At 39.5% G+C, this 24,769-nt stretch overlaps 1 protein-coding gene across 38 annotated transcripts in view; it reads left to right on the plus strand.

Moving 5' to 3' along the window:
* Zmynd11 (zinc finger, MYND-type containing 11) overlaps window positions 1-24,769 on the plus strand; it is a 96,372-nt gene that overhangs the window by 18,034 nt on the left and 53,569 nt on the right. Inside the window, exon 1 of one of the 38 annotated variants that reach the window (XM_063276211.1) lies at window positions 7,909-23,277. The exons of the other annotated variants lie outside the window; for them this stretch is intronic. The gene's annotated coding sequence lies outside the window, so the exon portion shown is untranslated. Of the gene's footprint in view, window positions 1-7,908; window positions 23,278-24,769 lie in introns of those variants that run through there. 38 annotated transcript variants of the gene reach the window in all.

Genomic DNA, 24,769 nt, shown 5'->3' on the forward strand with positions numbered 1-24,769 from the left:
CTGCCTTTTCAGGAGGCCAGAGGCACAGCCACTGAGAAGTGACTGCTTCTCTGCAATCCACAAAGCTGCTTCCATCAGTCAGAGCCCTCAGCTCTGTTCTGTGCAGCATCCCTTCCAGGAACCTCTGCCGAGTCTATGAGCATGCTGCCTCCCTTCCAGAACACTTCCCTTCATTGCCAAATGAAGCAAAGGAAACAAAACCAAACACCAGTAAAAGTCTTTACTGAATTCTATGTCCATTTCTAGATGCTTCTTTTCCCTCCTTCAGACAGCTCTGTTGTCTGTAAACACCTGTCTAAAGCATATCTTTATTTTCTTTACTTTTCTCATCATCAGCAGACCCTATCCTGCCTCTCTCATTTTTAGACTAGATAGGTGATCTTTGAGTTGTGAAGCTCACAGATCACTGCTTTCTTTCAACAGCAGGGTATTCCTGGGCCGATCTCTCCCTGTAGCCTTCCTTTCCTTTGTTACTTAGTGCCACACTTTCTTTTCTGTTCTCTCTGACCTTCCAACTGCTCTTAGACCTTTCTGCAGCCCAAAACTGTAAATGACTGGCATCCATGCTCTGCATTGTGCTCCCCTGACTATCTTCCTTCAGAATTACCTCTCTGGGTATGTGTTCAGGCCATACAACCAGCCACATGCTTTCAGCTTGAACAACAGAGAGCTTGTTGACTCAAACAGACAGTCAGCATTACTAAGTCTTACTATCTAATAGTACTGGAAATTCAAAGGGAGGATGGACTCTCTTTTTTTATTGAATATTTTATTTTTTACATTTCAAATGCTATCTATCCCCTGTCCTGGTTTCCCCACTGGAAATCCACATCCCATCCCCCTACCCCCTGTTTCTATGAGAGTGCTCCTCCACCTACCCACCCACTCCCACCTCCCTGCCCTGGCATTCCCCTACATTGGCGCATCGATCCTTCACAGGACCAAAGGCCTATCCTCCCATTGATGTACAGCAAGGCCAGAGGATGGACTCTTAAGTAATGCATTCAGCAGCTCAGAGGGCCACTCTTTGTTTATTCTGTTGCTCTCAGCATAGGCTTTATTCTAAGGCTGGTCTCAGGGTGGTAAGGTACCCAGTACTATGTAGAGAACAAAATGACCATTTTTAGACATTTTAGAAGTTTAGATTTCAAAGTATCACTAGCATACATCTCTGCTGACTGACACAGCAGTGACTGAGACTCGGCTGAGTAAGATTCCCAGACAGCTACAGACGAACTATGTGAGGCCAGTAGCTGCTAGTAGTTCAATCACTTTACTAAAACCTCTTCAGTGATTTCCCCTTTCCCGTTGGGTCTCAGAACCTTTATAATGACTTAATTTTTTTTTTTCAGTAAACTGTCTCCTTATGCACAGACAATCTTACTGTGGAGTAATTTCACTGGCTTATACTAAGCATGCTAGGGAGGGTGGGGGTGTCTCTGAATCAGTGTTCTTTCCTCAGGAAAGCCTGCATTGATCCTGAGTGAGGGCATAGAACATAATTAGCTCTTAGAGTGTCTGTATACAAAGCACCCAAAATTATGATTTGAATGAACACAAGTTGATCAGTTGATTGACTGGATATTGTATTCTTGAGTAATTAGGAAACAAGATAAATAGTACAGAGCTATAAACTGCCCTCCACCACACCAAGCAAGGGTAAAACCAGAGTTGGGTAGGCTCAGATAGCATTTGCTAGGTCACTGGATCACTGTTTTTAAAATGTTAATATCTATAGTTTACTTTTAGAAGAATGAAGTGTTAGTAAAACATAATTAAATGTAGTGTTAATTTACTATTTTAATATCTCGGCCTGTCTTAGTTTATATTTTTGGTAGTGAGCCTAGCCTGTAATGGCTGAGTCATCTCTTCAGGTTCTGTCTCAGTTTATATGGAAATGAATTTTATGTTCTTACCAAGTCTTATGCTTAAATTGCACATGATGTCACTTAGGAGATAGGCAGAGAGACTGATGATCTAGGAAAATACATTTTTAGCCAATAGAATGTTTGTTAGTTACTTTGCCCTGTAAAGCTTCAAAACTACTGTAGGAGAATATTTGGGAAATGTAGTCCAAAGTGCAGGAAGTTTCCCAGGTTTACCTCAGACTTTTCTGTAAGTGGGCCGCATCTAAGCTAGATTAGTACTGTCCTGGTAAAGTTGAGAAATTAGTTCGTCAGTGGGCTGTGGTCCTCTTAAGACAGAATTGTTTTAGAAAACAATATACCTTCATAAGACACAATAATTAGACATATTTAGTTTCTTGGAAACTGATTCTTTTCTCCTCTTCCAACCTTGCAAATTCCTCCACAACAAACTTTGAATCCTCCTTACATACAGACATTAGCAGTCAGCCATTGTAGATGAGCCATTGTAGAGATGCAAAAAGGTACAAATCTAGATGACATCCTTTCAGAATGCTAGGAAATACATTCTAACCAGAGTGTTTTGAAGCCCAACAGCAGAACAGTGGCTGTTGGCAGTTAAGCCTTTATGCATGCCTGTGTCTGCTGTTGCTATATTCACTAGATTATGTGCAATAATTGTAAGATCTCAAGTCATATTTCTAAAGATGCTGTACATTTTGAGATAAAACAATAAGACAATACCAAGACTAAAATAAGATGGAAGCCTGTGTTCTTCAGACGTGCCCCAGAGTTGACGTCTGAAAGCATGCCTTGTGACTTTGGGGCAGCAGGCAGGAGCTCTGGTGCCCCATCCCGCACCTGCTTGTGTTTGCTGTTTGGTCTAGGAAATACTGCTGTCATGTCCTAGTATTTATCCTCCTGCTTATTCATATTTTCTGTGGTAAAATGAAATACTTTCAACCTCATTACAGTGTATCTGTTATATAGAATGATAATTATTTTCATGTAGTTAAAGTTAATAAAAAGAATATGTACTTATTCTAATTTTGTCAACTAAATAATTTATTACTTCTCAAATGATTTTAAAATTAATTTATTGAAAGATGATTTTGAATAAAAGGTCAGTACAAATCGGCAAAAATAACTCACATATTTCTTTAGTTAGTGACAGATGATTGCTTCTAACTGTTGACTCACTCTCCTCTGTGAGTCTCCCTCCAGTGCATTTATCATGGTACTAATATGTGTCCCAGTGAGTCATGATCTGAAGCACGAGATTGCTTCTGCCTCTGTAGCTTTGAAATTTAATGTTATGCAATCAGCAAATTATAAAAGATCCTTTTTGAAAAGCTGAGAAATGAAACACTTTGGTAATTTGGTGTAGACTGGTGTAGTTGCCACATAACACATGAATGGCCAGTTAAGTAGACTTAAAGAAAATGCCAGCATGTTCTACCTCTTGTATTTTTTAAATTCCTGGGTGGCAAGGGTTATTTCTTCTCCACTAACTGAAGGGAATCCTGTTGAAATTTTAAGGTCTGAGTGATTCCTGGTTTAGAGAGAGTGACTGCCCAGAGCTGGCATGACTGGCTGGAAATATCTCAGAAAGTGTTTATTTCTTTTATCCACTGCTTTAATGTGGTTTCAGAATGCTGGTACTGTTAAACTAGTTCTTCAGTAGATTAGCTTATGACCTCGTAACTGATCTCCGCGGTGGTTGTATTCTGTCAAGTCCCCACACGCTTACCCGGTGTAGGCCTGGGATGCTGCTCCACTTCCAAGTCACGTGGCCTCAGGAAACCCTTACTCTGAGACCCCAGGGTAGGCACAAGAAGCCCCTATGAAATTCAGTGCTTTGACTGAATACTCTTGTTTGGGACAATCCTGGATATTAAAAACTATGTTAATGGTGTACATTTGGAAGCCAGCAAGGACATTCCTAGTATACCATGTAGTCCTGGATGTCCTGTCACTCACTGTATACTAGCCACCAACTCACAAACATCCACCTGTCTCTGTCTTCCACATTCTAGGATTAAAGGTGAAGTGCCATCACCACTTGGCTGAATTGTTTAATTCTTAAAGAAGTCATTTATTTGGGAAGTTTAATTTTTAAAACATCATACTTGCCAATTAGGTTACGTCAACTATTACCATATTTTAATGTCTTATTTACACAAGCCATGAACCTATAACTTGATAACAGCCCTTGTTTCTGTTTATATGACTTAATTTTTAGCATCTATGTAACACATACTTTAGTTTAATTTCTATATTAATTTTCTTAGGTTAGCAAATAAAATGATGGGTTTCATCACGGCCTCTTCTTACAGTTGTGTCACGTTGTTCTTGCTCCTGTCCACAGCCTCCCCATGAACCCCTTGCTCTGTCTGTCACCGTCTCTCATTTCACATCTCCCTGCCTAGTTGTTCACCTGTGCACACATGTATTTAAATATATGCCATATGTAATTTTGGGGTTAGGTTCTGCACATAAGAACCTATCATGAATTTATCATGAGCCCAGCTTACTTTGCTTAACATGATGATTTTTAGCTTAATTTCTAATGAAAAGTAATGCTGTTGTGCTAGCTTAAAAGCCTCTGGTAAGCAAAACAATGACTTGTGTATTCTTAGATGACAAGAAACGGTCAATTTGGAAGCAGATTAGTAGAGTCCATGTTCCTGAGAGGCAGCATACTTAGAGTGAGGCATATCTGATGGTTTCGTTTGAGTTCTCACAAAGCTCAAGATTGTGATTCTGAATGCTTATTGGAAAAAGGCAAAAAATATAAGAGCTAAACTAAAACTCAGGCAGAAATTGTATTCTGTTGGTATTTGGATGGTGTGAGGGTGACTTTCTTGCAGGTCTTTCAGAGCGCTTTCTGTTATTGATTTCTTGATATTGGTGACAGCACTGAGAGTTTAGATTAAGTTTGTTTTTAAACTAAAAATTATAATTTATATAATGTATTGCTAGGTTCAGTTACTATGAAAGTTTGCTACCTGGGTCTTGGAAATAGAGGAAAAATGAGTTTTAAAATATATTACAAAGGGTTGAAGAGATGGTTATTCTAGCGCACTCTTCCAAGAGGACTAAAATTGGGTCCTAAATACCCTTGAGTGGCTCACAACATCCTGTAACCCCAGCTTCAGCTCCAGGAGATCCAGTGTCCTTTCCTGACCTCTGAGAGCACCTGCATTCATATTTGCATACTCACTCCCACAGACAAGACACATAATTAAAAATTAATAAAAAATAAAAATGTAAAATATAAGAAAACATACAGCAAAAATATGATTACATTACAAAAGAGTCATGTAATTCTTCCACCTTTGTATGCTTAGAAATTACAGTGATTTATGTGTGCCTGTGTGCATGCACAGATTCATTTGCAGCATTTACAAGCTAATTCTTTTGATTGGATCATTCACTGACCTGACTAGCTTGCCATAAGAATCCACCTGTCTACACCTCCCCAGTGTTGGGATTACAAGTGTGTACCACTGTGCCCAGCCTTTTACATAGGTTCTGGGAATCAAACTCTGGTCTTCAAGCTTGTGTGTCAAGGTCTTTACCATCCAAGCTGTCTCCCCAACCCCATTACTGTAGTTCTTTTTAAAAAGTTAATAACAAAAACAGTTAGTAGCTAGTGTGTGTGTGTGTGTGTGTGTGTGTGTGTGTGTGTGTGTTTGTGTGCGCACATGCGTGCATGTGAATGTGTGTAGTGTCTTATTATGTAGTTCTGGCTATCCTGGAACTCACTGTGTAGACCAGGCTGGCTTCAGAATCAGGGAGATCCACCTGTCTCTGCCTTGCAGACACTGGGATTAAAGGTGTGCACCACCATGCTCAGCTAATATTAGCAAAGTGTCAGAGAAAGGAAAGAGGCATATTTAACACTCAGCAATCAGCTTTTGAAAGTACTTTGTTAATTTGATAACTTTTAATAGCTTTGATCAAGTGAAATAGCAAAGTGACCTCTCATTGTTCTTTTTAGCTGGTTTTATTCCATTATTGGCTGCCCACAATTGTTCAGCCAGTGCTGTACAAGTGGCAGTGCAGATGGTTTTACCCATGAGAGTGCTGGGCAGAGTAGGTGCATGCACGTTTGTGCTGGTTTCTGCCACATTGCCCTCCTCTAAGGTCATGATTTTTAATGTGGAGAAGCCTTGTCTTCCTGTCGTCTTGACACCAGTACATTGGCAGATAACCAGTTTCACCAGCCTCATTCTTAGCACTGGTCCATTAAATGAGTCTACAACTTCATTTCTCTAATTATAAGGGGAATTAAGTAGCTTTCCATGAGTTTCTAAGCCTTTTGTAGGCTTTTTCTGTTTTCTGCTTTTTCTTATGTTTTGCTCATTTTTTCTTTTTCTTTCATTTTTATTAAAAAGGTAGAGCTCCATTAAATATTAGGGATATTAGCCTTACATTTGTGGTGCAGGTGACAGTGTCCTTATCTGCTTACTTATCCAGTTTGCCATTTAAATAACTCATTTGCCTTATTCATAATGTACTTTGAATGTGCCGGAGTTTGATTTTGGTACTAAGTTTTTCCTTTTTTAACTTTTAGATTTTATGCTTAGTTTATGGTGCTAATGGCTCACAGTTCCGGTCAGATTTTCTTGCCCTTCCCTAGTTTCTCTGCTTCAGGGTTTTGGGTAACAGGACCCCCCCACCCCCTTTAACATTAAAGGGCTTCATTTACATTTTCTAGTGCTCGACAGTTCCATTTTCAGACTCTTGGCTGGATTTTTCACTCATTCTTTTAAGTTTTATTATTACTCATAACCACATCATCTGTGACTTTTGCAAGAAGTAACAACTTCTTCAGTTCTGATTAACTTCTTGAACCTCCACTTCTCTAGCATGTCTTGCAGGCATGAGCCACCACCTCATGTAATTGTCCTTTGTGTAGTAGTAAGCGAGAATAGAGATGGTGGCCATCCTTGATGCTTTCCTCATGTTAGTAGAAGATTGTCAACATCTTAACATTCTGCCAGCTTTCAGGCCAGTATGTGTATATTAAACAATTATCCCTCGATTCTTAGTTGTTGAATGATCCTTACGTAAATTTGCACTGAATTCTGTCTGGTACTTTTTCAGCATCTATAGAGATGATGATATTCTTAGTTTCTTTAGTATCCTGCTAGATTTTCTAACATTAAATATCATCGCTTTTTTAGAATAAAACTTCCTTTTATTTTTTATTATTATGTTTGCCAACATTTTATTTAGAACATTTTCATAGGTAATAGCTAACTTGTTAGTTTCTTCATAAGCTGTTTGTATGTTTCTTGGTGTAAGAATTTTTTAATAAGTCTAAAGAAACTGACTTTCTACTTCTGAGTTCCTGTCACTCTTGTTCTGTTGTGGATAGGAATTTTCTAGTTTTCCTCCTAAAGTCAATTTCCCATATTGAGTTCTATTTTCCTGGACAAGACAAGATCTCAGGTTTTCCTTTTTCATGGCTTATTAGTTTATCTTTGCTTCTTCCTGAGAAAAATTATATAGATCATGGAGTTGTATGGTATTTGGATGGCTGAAAGTGTCTCTTGTCAACCTCCAGTTAACTATTTAGGTGACTTTGAAATGTAGGTAGAACTCAGCTTGTCAGTATTGGAAGGTAGGCCCTGGGAATGTTGCTAATCCTCTGAGCCCACTTGTCTTAACCTGCACCAACTTGGAGCCTTCCTGTCTGCCTGTGCTCTGCCAGGCCACACTGGCCTTCCTTCGCAAATGCCGTGTTTCTGAAACATGTTGCTCAGAGATACATCACACGTTCTTCTTTGTTTCTCACTGTAAAGTTTTTTAACTTTGTTGACAATTATATCAACTTTAATTTTAAACCCTTTAAGCTCAGCATTATTTTTAACATTTCGTTAGCATTCTTGTTTGCAAAAGAGCCACAATATGAAAACTCCTGAGAATTGATAAATTAATTTTTGACTTTTGATTCCTTAGTAAATTCTTAGATAAGACACTAAAGTGTGACTAGCTAAAGAAGTAAATTCTGTTTCACCAAATTAAAACCTTTCTGTGCATCAAAGGACATAACTTAAAAAACAAAACAAACAAAACAAACAAACAAACAAAAAAAAACAAGTAAAGAGCTAGGTGTGGTACATACTTGTAATCCTACCTGACAGGAAATTGAGACAGGAAGATTGAAAATTGTAAGGCCAAGTCTGGGTTACATATTGAGACCTTGTTGTGTGTATAGTGGTGGGGAGGGAACAAGAGAGAGACAAAGTCAAAATGGATGAAAATAAATGGTGAATGCAGCATGTAGAAAGGAGGAAACTGTAAAGCGTACACCTCCAAGAGGGGTTAACACCAAGACAATATAACTCCCCATGCACCAACTACATAACAGTTAAAATGGACAAGCAGTTCACAGGACATTTCTCCGAAGAAAATGATGGCAAAAAGCCAATAAAACATAAAAAGATGTTCAGTATTACTGGATATTACAGAAATTGATAAATCACAACCGTAGCCATAGACTATTTAGCACCTATGCAAATGGCTGTCATTTAAAAATAAGAAAAAGTAAATTAAAAATTAAATAAAAAATTAGTGTTTGTAATGATGTGGGGGAATTAAATAGCTTACATTGTTGGTCAGGGTGTCATGGTTTGGCTATGTAGAAATCAGTTTTTTTTCTTTTTTTTTAATTGGATATTTTTTATTTATATTTCAAATGTTATCCCCTTTCCCCCACCAAACTACCCACCCCTTCCCACCTCCCCATCCTGACATTCCCCTACACTGCAGGATCCAGACTTGGCAGGACCAAGGGCTTCTCCTCCCTTTGGTGCCCAACAAGGCCATCCTCTGCTACATATGCAGCTATAGCCATGGGTCTGTCGATGTGTACTCTTTGGATGGTGGTTTAGTGCCTGGGAGCTCTGGTTGGTTGATATTGATATTCTTATTGGGTTGCAAGCCTCTTAAGCTCCTTCAATCCTTTCCTAACTCCTCCAATGTGGACCCCATTCTGAGTTCAATGGTTGGCTGCGAGCATTTGCCTCTGTATTTGTCATGCTCTGGCAGAGCTTCTCAGGAGACAGCTATGTTAGGCTCCTGTCAGCATGCACTTCTTGGCCTCAGCAATATCATCTGGGTTTGCTGGCTGTATATATATGGGCTGGATCCCCAGGTGGGGCAGGCTCTGAATGGTCATTCCTTCAGTCTCTGCTCCAAACTACTTTGTCTCCATATCTCCTCCTATGAACATTTTTGTTCCTCATCCTAAGAAGGACTGAAGCATCCATACTTGGTCATCCTTCTTCTTGAGCTTTATGTGGTCTGTGGATTGTATCTTGGGTAATTCAAGCTTTTGGGCTAATATCCACTTATCAGTGAGTGCATACCATGGGTGTTTATTTGGGATTGGGTTACCTCACTCAGAATGATATTTTCTAGTTCCATCTATTTGCCTATGAATTTCATGAAGTCATTGTTTTTAAAAGCTGAGTAGTACTCCATTGTGTAGATGTACCACATTTTCTGTATCCATTCCTCTATTGAAGGGCATCTGGGTTCTTTCCAGCTTCTGGCTATTATAAATAAGGCTGCTATGAACATAGTGGAGCACGTGTCTTTGTTGTATGTTGGAGCATCCTTTGGGTATATGCCCAGGAGTGGGATAGCTGTTCTCAGGTAGTGGAATGTCCAGTTTTCTGAGGAACCTCCAGACTGATTTCCAGAGTGGTTGTACCAGTCTGCAATCCCACCAACAGTGGAGGAGTGTTCCTCTTTCTCCACATCCTCCCCAGCATCTGTTGTCACCTGAGTTTTTGATCTTAGCCATTCTGACTGGAGTGAGGTGGAATCTCAGGGTTGTTTTGATCTGCATTTCCCTGATGACTAAGGATGTTGAACATTTCTTTAGGTACTTCTCAGCCATTCGACATTTCTCAGCTGAGAATTCTTCGTTAATCTCTGTACCCCATTTTTAAATAGGGTTATTTGATTCTCTGGATTCTAATTTCTTGAGTTCTTTGTATATATTAGATATTAGCCCTCTATCAGATGTAGGATAGGTAAAGATCTTTTTCCAATCTGATGGTTACCCTTTTGTCCTATTGACAGTGTCCTTTGCTTTACAGAAGCTTTGCAATTTTATGAGGTCCCATTTGTTGATTCTTGATCTTTGGTGTTCTGTTTAGGAAAATTTCCCCAGTGCCCATGTGTTCCAGGCTCTTCCCCACTTTTTCTTAGATTAGTTTGAGTGTATTTGGTTTTATGTGGAGATCCTTGATCCACTTGGACTTGAGCTTTGTACACAGTGAAAGGAATGGATCAATTTGCATTCCTCTATATGCTGACCTCCAGTTAAACCAGCACCATTTGTTGAAAATGTTGTCTTTTTTCCACAGTTGGTTTTAGCTCCTTTGTCAAAGATCAAGTGACCATAGGTGTGTGGGTTCATTTCTGGGTGTTCAATTCTTTTCCATTGATCCACCTGCCTGTCTCTATACCAATATCATACAGTTTTTATCACTATTGCTCTGTAATACAGCTTGAGGTCAGGGATGGTGATTCCTCCAGAAGTTCTTTTACTGTTGTGGATAGTTTTCACTATCCTGGGTTTTTTGTTTTTCCAAATGAATTTGCAAATTGTTCTTTCTAACTCTATGAAGAATTGAGTTAATCCTGCCAATCCATGAGCATGGGAGATCTTTCCATATTCTGAGATCTTCAATTTCTTTCTTCAGAGATTTGAAGTTCTTATCATACAGATCTTTCACTTGCTTGATTAGAGTCACACCGAGGTATTTGGGACTATTGTGAAGGGTATCATTTCCCTCATCATGTTTATCCTTTGAGTAGAGGGAGGTTACTGATTTGTTTGAATTAATTTTATATTCAGCCACCGTTGTTGTTTATCAGGCTTAGTAATTCTCTTGTGGAACTTTTGGGGTCACTTAAGTTCACTATCATATCATCTGCAAATAGTGATATTTTGACTTCTTCCTTTCCAATTTGTATCCCTTTGACCTCTTTTTTTTTTTTTTTTTTTTTTTTTTTGTTTGTTTGTTTGATTGATTGCTCTGGCTAGGACTTTGAGTGCTATATAGAATAGGTAGGGAGAGAGTGGGCAGCCTTGTCTTTTCCCGTATTTTAGTGGGATTGCTTAAAATTTCTCTCCATTTAGTTTGATGTTGGCTACTGGTTTGCTCTATATTGCTTTTACCATGTTTAGGTATGGGCCTTGAATTCCTGATCGTTCCAAGACTCTTATCATGAAGGGGTGTTGAATTTTGTCAAATGCTTTCTCAGCATCCAATGAGATGATCACATGTTTTTTTTTCTTTGAGTTTGTTTATATTGTGGATTACATTGATGGATTTCCATATATTGAACCATCCTGCATTCCTGGGATGAAGCCTACTTGATCATGATGGATGATCGTTTTGATGTGTTTTTGGATTCAGTTTGCGAGAATTTTATTGAGTATTTTTACATCGTTGTTCATAAGGGAAATTGGTCTAAAGTTCTCTTTCTTTGTTGTTTTTGTGTGGTATAGGTATAAGTGTAATTGTGGCTTCATAGAAGGAATTGGGTAATGTTCCTTCTGTTTCAATTTTGTGGAATAGTTTGTTCAGTATTAATAATAGGTCTTCTATGAAGTTGTGATAGAATTCTGCACTAACCCCATCTGGTCCTTTTGTTTGTTTCTTTTTTCCTTTTCTTTTTTTTTTTTCCGGAGCTGGGGACCGAACCCAGGGCCTTGTGCTTGCTAGGCAAGCGCTCTACCACTGAGCTAAATCCCCAACCCCTGGTTGGGAGACTTAATAACTGCTTCTATTTCATTGGGAGTTGTGGAGCTGTTTAGATGGTTTATTTTATCCTGACTTAACTTTGGTACCTGGTATCTATCCATTTCATCCAGATTTTCCAGTTTTATTGAATATAGGCTTTTGTAGTAGGATCTGATGTTTTTTGAATTTCTTCAGATTCTGTTGTTATTCTGTTATTCTTTTCATTTCTGATTTTGTTAATTTGGATACTCTCTATGTGCCCTCTGGTTAGTCTGGCTAAGGGCTTATCTATCTTGTTGATTTTTCTCAAAGAACCAGCTCCTGGTTGTGTTGATTCTTTGTATAGTTCTTTTTGTTTCTACTTGGTTGATTTCAGCCCTGAGTTTGATTATTTCCTGTCTTCTACTCCTCTTGGGTGTATTTGCTTCTTTTTGTTCTAGAGCTTTTAGGTATGCTATCAAACTGCTATGGTATGCTCTCTCCTGTTTCTTATTGGAGGCCCTCAGAGCTATGAGTTTTCTTCTTAGCATTGCTTTCATTGTGTACCATAAGTTTGGGTATGTTGTGCCTTCATTTCCATCAAATTCTAAAAAATCTTTAGTTTCTTTATTTTTTCCTTGACCAAGTTATCATTGAGTAGAGCATTGTTCAACTTCAATGTGGGCTTTCTGTTGTTTTTGTTGTTATTGAAGACCAGCCTTAGTCCGTGGTGATCTGATAGAATGCATGGGATTATTTCAATCTTCTTGTATCTGTTGAGGCCTGTTTTGTGACTGATTATATGGTCAATTTTGAAGAAGATACCATGAGATGCTGAGAAGAAGGTGTATCCTTTTGTTTTAGGATGAAAAATTCTATAGATATCCATTAAATCCATTTGGTTCATAACTTATGTTAATTTCTCTGTGTTTCTGTTCAGTTTCTGTTTCCATGATCTGTCCATTGGTGAGATTAGGGTATTGAAATCTCCCACTACCATTGTGTGAGGTGCAATGTGTGCTTTGAGCTTTAGAAGGTTTTTTTTTATGAATATAAGTGCCCTTGCATTTGGAGCATAGATACTCAGGATTGAGAGTTCATCTTGGTGGATTTTTCCTTTGATGAATATGAAGTATCCTTCCTTATGTTTTTTGATAACTTTTGGTTGAAAATTATTTTTATTCAATATTAGAATGGCTACCCCAGCTTGTTTCTTGGGATCATTTGCTTGGAAAATTATTTTTCAGCCTTTTTTTTTAAAAAGATTTATTCATTTTATTATATATATAAGTACACTGTAGCTGTCTTCAGATACACCAGAAGAGGGCATTGGATCTCTTTATAGATGGTTGTGAGCCACCATGTGGTTGCTGGGAATTGAACTCAGGACCTCTGGAAGAGCAGTCGGATGCTCTTAACCGCTGAGCCATCTCTCCAGCCCCATTTTTCAGCCTTTTACTGTGAGATAATATCTGTCTTTGTCACTCAGGTGTGTGTCCTGTATGTAGCAAAATGCTAGGTCCTCTTTTCATATCCAGTCTGTTACTCTATGTCTTTTTATTGGGGAATTGAGTCCACTGGTGTTAAGATATATTAAGGAATAGTAATTGTTGTTTCCTATTATTTTTCTTGTTAGATGTGGAATTATGTTTGTGTGGCTCTCTTCTTTTGGTTTTGTTGTAAGAAGATTAGTTTCTTGCTTTTTCTAGTATGTAGTTTCCTTCCTTGTGTTGGAGTTTTCCATTTATTATCCTTTCTAGGGCTGGAATTGTGGAAAGATATTGTGTAAATTTGGTTTTGTCATGGAATATTTTGGTTTCTCCATCTATGTTAATTGAGAGTTTTGCTGGATACAGTAGCCTGAGCTGGCATTTGTGTTCTCTTAGGGTCTGTATGATATCTATCTAGGATCTTCTGGCTTTCATAGTCTCTGGTGAGAAGTCTGGTGTGATTCTGATAGGTCTGCCTTTATATGTTACTTGACCTTTTTTCCTTACTGTTTTTAACATTCTTTCTTTGCTTTGTGCATTTGGTGTTTTGACTATCATATGACGGAAGGAGTTTCTTTCCTGGTCCAATCTATTTGGAGTTCTGTAGGCTTCTTTTATGCTTATGGGCATCTCTTTCTTTAGGTTAGGAAAGTTTTCTTCTATGATTTTGTTAAAGATATTTACTGGCCCTTTCAGTTGGGAATCTTCACTCTTTTCTATACCTATTATCCTTAGGTTTGGTCTTCTCATTGAGTCCTGGATTTCCTGGATGTTTTGGGTTAGGAGCTTTTTGCATTTTTCTTTGACAGTTGTGTCAATGTTTTCTATGGATCTTCTGCCCCTGAGATTCTCTCTTCTATCTCTTGTATTCTGTTGGTGATGCTTGTGTCTATGACTCCTGATCTCTTTCCTAGGTTTTCTATCTCCAGGGTTGTCTTCCTTTGTAATTTCTTTATTGTTTCTATTTCCATTTTTAGATCATGGATTGTTTTGTTCAATTCCTTCACCTGTTTTGTTGTGTTTTCCTGTAATTCTTTCAGGGATTTTTGTATTTCCTCTTTAAGGGCTTTTACTGGTTTACCTGTGTTGTCCTGTATTTCTTTATGGGAGTTATTTATGTCCTTCTTAAAGTCCTCTATCATCATCATGAGATGTGATTTTAAATCCAAATCTTGCTTTTTCTAGTGTGTTTGGATATCCTGTATTTGCTTTGGTGTGAGAACTGGGCTCAGATGATTCCCAGTAGTCTTTGTTTCTCTTGCTTAGGTTCCTTTGCTTGTCTCTCGCCATCTGGTTGTCTCTGCTGTCAGCTTGTCTTTCTGTCTCTGACAGTGGCTTGACTCTCCTGTAAGCCTGTGTGTTAGCACTCCTGGAGACCAGCTTTCTCCTAGCAGGATGTGGGTACAAAGAGCTGTGTCACAAGGTCAGTTCTGCGCTAGGCATCCTGTCCCAGACTGCTCCTAGGTTCCTGTGTCCTGAGGGCTCCAGGTGGGTTCCTTCTTTGAAAGAAATGTGAGCAGAAGTATAGTCTCCCCTGAGCTCTCAGGTTTGTCCATACTTCTGAGAGTCCAGCTCTCTGCCCCATGGTGTTAGGGTACAGAGAGCTGTTAGGACTAGGTCAGCTCTGGGCCCAGCCAATTTTATAAATGTTGCTAAGGTTAAACAGATCTACTGTGAGATTTTGCAGTTCCTTTTCTGGGTACATCCCCAAAGGAATTGAGCACATACACTTCTGCCAGTGTTGTTGACAACTAGCCATTAGCAACCACTGTGTTCATAGATGGATTGATGGATGAACAAAGTGTCACACACAGAAGATACTGTGAGGGATGGGAAGAAGGGTACACTGATATCTCCTGGAGCAGGTGGGCTGGAAAACATGACAGTAAGTGATATAAGCCAGATGCAGGCCACACACTGAGATCCACCTGTGAAATGAGTGCCTTTGTTACACACACCCCAGCCCACTAAGCTGAACATTTCCTATCTGTACAGTGAATGGCTTATGGCTGATTGCTCAGTAAAAACCAGCTGTCGCTTTTCTAATTTGTCATTGCAGTTTTACAATCCAGTCATTCAGTCTGGATACATCCTTTGGACATGCAGATCACTGTGGTCTGGATATCAGATATGGATTTTATCCTCTGGGATTCACTTCACAACTCTTTATTTTTTAAAAGGAGAAACTTACTTTTTTACAAGTGGAGCTTGTGGAAAATTATCAGAGTTGGGCCCTTTGATTAAATACTGGTGGTCTTATCCGAGAAAGGTCTCACATGCGTGTGTGATCATTCTGTGATGCTCAGCACTGCTGAGGGCTCTGCTACCAAAGACCAGTGGTAAGTACAGGCCCTCTGGTTAGACCATGACAGGGAGCCAAACAGACGTCTAGTAACTTACCTAGCTTGCCTGTTGTGCTACTAGCAATGGAAAAGATTCAAGCCAGTGTAGTTAAATTTAATCCCAGCACTTGTGCAGCAGAGGTAAGCAGATCTCCTAGTTCTAGGCCAGCTTGTTTTACAGGACAGCCAGGGGTATACAGAGAGACCCTGCCTTGAAAAACCCAACTTTGAAAGACTTGGTTGTGTTCAATCTAATGTGCAGATAACCTAGCAGGGCATCCACTCTGAGTTCTTTGCATCCCTCCACACCAGATGCTTGCACACATGGAATGACCTAACTGCTTGTTTTGGAAGTTCTTGGAGTACTTGAGATTTACTCCTCTTAAGACATGATAACCAACTTTATTATTTTGAACTAACTTTATTCTTTCTCTGTCCTTTTTTTTTTTCAAATTAAAAAGTAGAGGTAAAATATACTTAACATAAAATCTGCCATCTTAACCATTTTAAGCACATAGTTCAGTGTAAAGGCATCTCGAATGCTGCACAACTGTCCTCAGTGACACCCACACCACAACTCACTAAGCAGCAGCTCTGCATCCCCTCACGCCTAGCTCCTGGCAGCTAAAGGTTCATTATGATACATTAAAATTAATTAACCTTGGGGGGACTGTTTACTCAGGAAGCATTTATTTACATCTATTTCATGGTAAAGGTTATCAAAGACATAGTGAAAACTTAAAATAGGTGTGTGCTTTAGACAATGATAAGTTAGCATGATAGTACACACTTGGCATCCCACCATGTAGGAGGGTGAGGCAGGAGGATCACTAGTTCTAGCCAACACCCCGGGGCTATCAAGGCCCCCAACTAACTAAATGAAATAAAAAAATTTAAGGCTGTTAGTACATGTCAAATAATGGATAGGAATTGGCATTGGGCTGATGGTGTCGTACATGTAACTTGCATACACGTTTTAATAATGACAGTTGTGAGACACGAAAATAGGCTAAGCCAACGCAAGAAGCCAACTCCAGTATCTTGAACAATTTAACACATATTTATAAATATATCACTTTTTTTGTTGTAGAACAGAGAAACTTTTCAGCAAAGCACGCTAATTCATTTGGCTTCCTCTTTGGTAAAAACATATTGTTTCGTTTACCATCATATTCAGAAAAAAAATTCCACTCTTCCTAGTTGGCATTGGCATTATAATATGTTGATAACAAGCAAAAAACAACAACAACAAAAAAACAAGAAAAAAGTAAAAAAAAATGTTTTTAGATCTTTCAGAGAAATGAGGCCATGGTGGCCAAACTTAGAAAATTGAGATAGACAGGTAAAAAAGTCTAAGCCTTCCTAGAGCTGAAGTCATGAGCAGGACTCTGGGTGGAGACAAAAGCCAGGGTAGGACTGCCAGTCTGCCGGACTGCCGGACTGCCGGACTGCCAGACTGGGCAACTAGGAGTGTGAAAACTCCAGGGGAACCCAGAAAATGCCTTCCTGAGTCTGAGTTTTGTCTCAACCAGGCTGTCACACTGAGTATCAGAGAGAAATTCTCTGTACTTAGGGCAGAGCAGGACAGAAGGAAAGAGAAGTTATCAAATGTGCCAGGTGCTCCATTCTTTTATTATTATTAATAATTTATTATCTCATATATTACATCTCATATATTGCAGTTTCCCCTCTATCCCCCACTTCCCTTGTCCCCTGCCACTTCTTCCTCTGTCTTCAGAATTTAAGCTCCTCCATGTGAGCCTTACCAGCTGTGTTTTACCAGAGATTAGCCAATCTGGAGGAAGGGAATTGGCTGCTTCATTTCATTCTTATAACTTGTGTCATGTGAGGGGAGTGGGGGACTGAAGTGCTGGTGGCACTGACAGTCCAGTGACACAGACTTATGGGACTGAGCGTGCTCCCTTCTCTGCCCTCAGCTCCATGAAAAAGGCTGTCAACCATAGCTCCATTTGCTCAGTACACTATGCCCAGTTTTCAGGAAAAACAAAAACCCATAAAACTTAACAAAAGGCAGAAGTATAGTTTGGAGAGACTAAGCAAAAATCAGAACCAGAACCAATGTAGCAAGAATATTGAATAATAATCAGACGGGGCATTGTTACAAATCACAGTTAAAATGCTGAGGGGAAAATGTATGCAGCACATAGTAATGAGTGGATGATGTAAGCAGAGACACAAGTTCTAAGAAAGACAAAAATTGCTTATACAGACAAGCAATGTAAGAGAAATGCAGAATCCCTCTGAAGAGTTCATCAGTACAGTGGGCAGGGCAGAGGAAATAACCTCTGAGCTTCAGGCTATGGGAGATTTCTAAACTGAAAAGCATATGAAAAAGATGGGACTAGTAGCTTTAAAATAGAGCATTTAGGAGCATGGGCACCTCCAGGAAGTGTAGTCCATGTGAGAAGGTAATATAGGAAAGAGAATGAACTTGAAATCATATTTGAGACAACACTTCCTAAAGAATTTTCCCAAATGGTACACACTGAAGTACAAGAGGGGATGTGCTGCAAGACCCACACCAAGGAATGAAGCTTTAAACACTAAATCAAAGTGTCTTGAAAGAAGCCATGCAGGAAATACCTGGGTAAGATCAAGATGCAAGGTTAATGCATAAAAATTATTCATGTACCAGCAATGAACAAGTGTAATTTAATATAAAAACATATTGTTGTTAATATTAATATGCCAAAATTGAAATGTTTGGATAGAAATTTAACAGTATCTGGGCATGGAGTGCACACCTTTTATTCCAGACCTTGGGAGCCAGAGGCAGATGGTTCTGAGTTTGAGGTGAACCTGATCCACAAAGTGAGTTACAGGATAGCCAGGGGTACACTGTCTCAAAAAAATCAAAAAGGGGGGAAAAAGAAAGAAAAACCAAAGAATATTAACAATATATGTTCAGACTAAAGACTACAAAATTCTAATATTAGATAATTAATGAAAAGATATGGCTAGGAAGGCTAGTGTCAAGATGTCCCTCCTTCCAAGATTGATTTGTAGATTTAATGCAACATCAGTTAAAACCTGAGTCAGTTATTACATGGATATCAACAAACTGATTCTGAAATTTATGTGGAAAGGCAAAAGACCCAGAAGAACAAAGTAAAAAAGAGAGAACAAAAGATAGTTACCAACTAGAATCTTAGTATGAAAACTTTGCAATAAATGAGATGGAGCAAAAGAACTGACAATGGACTAGAGTAGAGAGCCAAAGAACAGACCTCAGCACCTGCCAAGAAGTCGAGGCTATGCCGGAACAGATGAACCTCTGATTGTAAAAGTGAATTCAAATGATATTAACTAAAAGTAATTGAATATGGATCATAGATCTCAATCCTAAATGCAGAACTACTAAAGATCACAAAACCTCTGTGTTCCTTCTCTGTTGATAGGTACTGTCAGTGAGAGAGAATTGATAAGTAGAACTTGGTTAAAATGTCAAAGGTTTTCTTTGACTGACATACAGAGAATAAGAACATAATACTACAGACTCAGATAAAATGTTTCCAAAAGATGCCTTTGATGACTTTTAATCACATACCCAAAGGGGCTGGGCAGGTAGCCTTGTCATAAGTTGTAGCTGGTCTTTGCTACTTTGTGGTTCTTTTTCCCATCCTTTCCACCCCTCTCCCCGCCCCATTTCACCCTCTCTCACTAGGTAGGAGAGAAAGAAGGAGAGAGGGGGAAGAGAGAAATAGAGATCCCTGAATATAAATTCTTTCCTTTTGTTTCTTCTTTGAATACAACTAGTAACAAACCTCAGCCAACCCCATGTCTCTGGATTCTAGCATTATATACCTTCTGAAAAGTTCCCAGAATTCCACATGTCACACAATCGCAGAAACTCTCTGCAGCTGGCAAACAATGCTTCTGCTAAAGCACAAGGCAAATGATGGTCAGCGGCCGCAGACAGTCCGAAGCAGCTCCATATCCCCACGCCTGGAATTAAGACGAACGCACATTTTTATAATATTTCTGTGGTTTTAAAGCAACAAAAATTCCACAATTGTCACTACAATAAGTAAAGTGCTTCAGAATATGAGTTTCATTCCCAGAACCCAGCTGTAGTAGCATTCTGGGGAGGTGGAAACAGGTGGTCTCTGGGCTTAGTGGCCAGCCAGCCTAACCTTGGGTAAGTTCCAAGTCAGTGAGAGACGACTTCTCAAAAAAGATGATTAATGCTCCTGAGGAGTGGTACCAAGGATGTTCTTCAGCTTTCATATGCGCGCACACACACACACACACACACACACACACACGCAGGCATGCATCTGTACCCCTCAGATGCAACAATACAAAAATGAAAGTCAACAATAAAAAAACCTAGTTAAGAAGTACGCAAGGAGTTTTCCCTGGATGGACACTGACTAAAGCAGACAGGAAAGGTGACAGACATGAAACATGGACATATGTTTAACAAATGCTATTAGGGAATAGCAAGCCAAAACATCATCACTGAGTGTCTGTTGTCTACCTCACAGTCCTGGAGCTTTTGTGCCATGCTGGGAAGAGTGCATGATGGCTCAGCTGCTTTGGAGGGCAATCTAGCAGAGCTTCGACTTTTTACCAAACTGAAAACACTCTCACTATAAAATTCAATCTTCATACCCCTTGCTGTTTGCCCAAATGAGCCAAACATTTTATCGGTGCACAAAGCTGCATGTAGAATTTTATAGATGTTTTATCCATAGTAGATGAAACTTGTGTGCAACCATGGTAGCCTTTAGTAGATAAGTGGGTAGAAAAACTTGCATATAGCCACTGGAATAGTATTTAGTGTTGGCAGAAGCTATCAAGCTATGAAAAGAAGCCTGTGTGATTTCAACTTCATGTCATTCTGGAAAAGGTGAATTGTGGGACCACTGTTCCAGAGGTTAGTGGAAGAGGCAGCAAGAATAGCTGAGACATGGAGAACTTAAGGCAGTAAAATTATAGTGTGTGATGTCACAATTGTGTTTGCTTGTCATTGAACATATGCCAAGACCTGTAGAGTGCATAAAACCTTGAACTGTGGACTTAGTTTGGCAGTGATGTCAGTATCAGTTCACCAGTTCTAGCAAGTCTCACCATCCTGGTGAGGTGCTGACGGCAGTAGTGCCTGAGGGACAAGCGGTGTATGGAAATTCTGTTATCAACCTAAAACTTCATCAAAAGTATTTTACATTTTTTTCTGGCCTGAGTATAGAAGTATTTACAAAAAAAAGTAACTATAAAGAAACAAATGCCTAGATTTCTGCATCATTTTATTTAATGCCTATTAAAGGGCAAAGAGGAAGTATTTTGTGAATAAAAGTACATAAAAAACCTCTGACGCTGCACAGTGGTATGTGGCTATAAGCCCAGGACACTAAGGGGATGGAAGTAGGAGGACCAGAAGTTTAAGGTCCTACTTGGCTACACAGTGAGTGCAAGGCCACCCTGGGTAAGACTCTGTTCTCCAGAACCAAAATCAGAATTAATATGTAAACAAGAGAATGGTGTGAATATATAGTCATAAAGTAAAATCACTAATCAACAAGGACATTTCTTACATATGTAAGTTACAGTGAAAACCATGGAAACCATGCGACATTTAAAAGTTTTTATGTAATATCTGGAATAAATATTTGAGTATTTATTTTATGTAACAAAACCCTCACATACCAGAAGTAAGTGAGCGCACATTTGCTGCGGATGCTAGCTGGAGTCCTGTGTCATTCCCCTGCCCTGCACCCATGCTGTCCTCACTGTGTGCTTCTCCCTTGTTACAGCATGGTCTCCGTTCATACGCATTCATGATGCCTTATTTAATTTTGTTTTTATTAATTTTTCCTGGCTCGCTGTGTTCTTTTTTTATAATGCTGTGGTGAGACTAGTGTACACCTAGAGACTGGGAATTGTGGCAAATGCAGATGTCCGAGGACACAACGGCAGCATCGGCTGGGGGCTTAGGGGGCTTAGGGAACTTACTTGAAGGCTTCTGCTTACTGTTTTAAGCTTCAGGCCTCTGGAAGATTGTTCCCACGCAACTTTTACTGAGAGGAGTATATTACATTCCTCATATGTGTTGGAGCAAATAAAAGGTTAAAGATTATCAGTGATTTCTGCACATTTTCTGACCTTTCTCTTTAAAATGAAGCCTTTCTCTGGGGTCTTATAACATAGCTGGAAAATCTGAATTTAATATTTTATATGGAAAGGTTAGCATGCTTGAAACTCTGCTGGGTACCTAGAAAAACATTAGACGTAAAAGTTAATGAGGCAAACCCTTTCTTAGTTAAATAATTTTTATTCATTCTTTTGAATTCATTTTGCTCTTACCATATCAGCACAGACCTTGAGTGGGACCAGCTTTTATATAGGGCCCAAGAGACCTCCTAGGATGTTTGCTTTTTGTTGACCGATGCCCAACTGTCATTCTTTCCTTGGATCAAGTCATGTTGTTAATAGTTCTTACTGGATTAGAGGTTTGTTCTTTTCTGCCTGTTGCTGTTTGCCCACAGTACAAGAGAGTGGCTAGTATATAAGTAGGGCACAGAGAGTGAATGTGAAATGAGTGAGTGCAGATCTCCTGAGAAAGGGCAGCTGAGGGATGGGTCACAGTTCAGCAGTAGAGCACTTGCTGAGGATCCATGAGGTTCTGGGCTTAAGCCCAGCACTGTATTAGCTTTTGAGATTTCTCTTTACCCAGAAATAATTGAATAGTTGTACTTAAGTGAAATACTGTCTTAATAGGCACTTAATAGGCTCTCGTTTTGGCACTTTCAAGATGTGCCACGTACTCTGCTGGCAGTGTTCCACTTTGACTCCCATAAGCAGTGACTGCCTCCAGGTCTGGTGTGATGTGAGTGACAGCTTGTCTGCTGTTTGTCACGGGGTTCACATAGCTCTTGGAAGGCCCTGATTCATTTTTGCATCTGCTTTCCTGAGATGAAGGCTGCTTCAGTCTTTGGTCTTGCTTTTAATACTTTACAGGAAAGTATGGTGCCCCTATGAATTTCTGCTACTTAGTTCCCATTAGTGCATGATTGTTACAAAATAATCAGTATTCTCAAAAGTTACCTTCTTTGTTAATTTTTCTGTAGATATGAATAAGTTATTTTTGATAATTTATTGAGACAGTGTCCCTCTAGGTTGCCTGGGCTTGTGGTGCTCCTCCCACTTTAGCCTCTAGAAGCTGGTATTGATTCCACGACTGCACTGCCAGATCCACTTATACCATATATTTTAAAATGAATTGCATGTTAACTATTATTATCCTCTTATTATATAGAATATAATGTTCATCCTGATTTTACCAAAATACCCCCTTAATTTAATCTGATACTGTTTCACACTTATTCCTCCCTCCTTCCTTTGTGTTATAGCCTACACACACACACACACACACACACACACACACACACACATATATCTGCCTAAATTTTACCCATGCTAGAAGCAGTATGATCCTTTTCTGAATTCTCACAAGAAGTTCAGGACCATTTGTGTGGTTGTTCTCTATGATCTTGTACTGTCCATGTTAGATTCCCTGTCAGTTCTGTTTTCCAGCCAGGATTGCCGTTCTGTACATTTCAAATGTCTCCTGGCTAGCAAGCTATATGAACGAGGCAGGTACTGTTGTTGAATGCTGTATGCAGCTCAGGCAGCTGGGCTTGTGCGTCTGTGTCTAAAGGGCAGCAGGACTGGGTGGCGCTGTGCTGTTGTATCTCACTGAGACTCCTGCAGTTTCTTCCCATGGCATCCTTGTGCTATTCTCAAGCTGGCACTCCTGAGCAAACACTGAGACTGAGGTGTCTGCTCTCCAAGTAGAAGCATGGTAAGCCATGCTTGTTATTTTTATTATCATTCAGTTACAGATCTACATTTATTCAAAACAAAATAATTTTCCTTTAAGCCTTGAACACCAGCATTTTCGAGTGCAAGCATACGTTCATGTCGTGTGCTGGGAGGCTAGAGGATAAGAAGTGTTCTACTGTCATTCTCTGCCTTATTCCTCGAAACAGTTTCATACTAAACCTGATGGTCAGCAAGTCCCAACCCTCTCCTTGCTCCATCCTTCCTCCTCCTGCTAAGTGCTAGGGGTCATGGGCTCCAAGGGCCACACCTGCCCTTTGCATGGATGCTGAAAATTTGAATTCAGGTCTCATTCAGTTTGGTCAGAGAAGGAAAGAGGTTGTGAAAAAGGATGGAGAAAGAGAGACACGAAAGTCTGGCACCTTCTCTTGTCAGTCAGGGAGTACAGTGAAATGCTAGAACAAGTGCACCACACTTGTTGTCTCCTTGAAGGGAGCAGCAGCTGTAGGTGTGCAGTGCCTGCCTTTCTGTTTGCACTGAAGGCCTAGCATACAGATGTGTGAAGTGCCTGTTTCATTGATCCTGAGTCTGGGCTTACCATGAAGATGAAGCAGAGATTCAGTAGGTCTTCATTAATACTGTCACCCACCAGACACTGAACTGTACTCCATTCTTTCTTGCCTGAAGATAGATGGAAAGGTATTTGGAGACTTGACAGCCATCTCCTTCAGCCCATCCAGATACCAACATTTGAATAATAGTGATATTTCCTAATAATGTGATTATTAGTTCTGAAATGAACACCTATTCTGGCAGTTGGGTCATTACTGATAATTTGTGATCTGGTATCCTAGCTCTTGGCCTTTCATATTTTACCTCAGAACAACTTGGATTCTCTATTCATTGTTTGTTTCTTGCTATGCAGTTCTGACTGGCATGGAACTCACTTTAGATCAGGTTGATTTTGAATTTGTGCTAATTCTTGTGCTTCCACCTCCTAAGTGCTTGGACTGCAAGTGTGCTGCACCATGCACCATCACCATGTCTGGCTATTGCTTGTTTTTTTTTATACATTGGTTTCATATGTATATAAAACCGAATTCTCTAAAGCTATGATCATAAAAACCTGAAATACCAAACAATTATGACCTATAAATTCCATTGTGCACTGCTTGATTTCACACAGTGTAATGCTGAAGTCTGGTGTGGTTTAGAATAAACATTAAATGCCTTTATTTATCTATTGATTGATTGATTGACATTGGAAAGAGGTAAACTTCTCCTAGCTTTTTAAGTGCCTTTTAAAGTGATTTGGATTTTAGATTATTCTTTATAGAGGTAACCAAGTGAATGCTTGCTTTTATTAGGTAGAAGTGCAACTTGAAAGGTAGAAAATGGAAAGCCACAACACCACATTTCACTTAAGAATGACCAGCGTCAGGCAGTGCTGTGACTGTGGCTCCTGTGTTGGAAATTCCCTCGGTAATCCATGTTTTCTGCCTTATGTTTTTATA

The sequence above is a fragment of the Rattus norvegicus genome, chromosome 17 (assembly GCF_036323735.1).
Source record: "Rattus norvegicus strain BN/NHsdMcwi chromosome 17, GRCr8, whole genome shotgun sequence".
Lineage (NCBI taxonomy): Eukaryota > Metazoa > Chordata > Mammalia > Rodentia > Muridae > Rattus > Rattus norvegicus.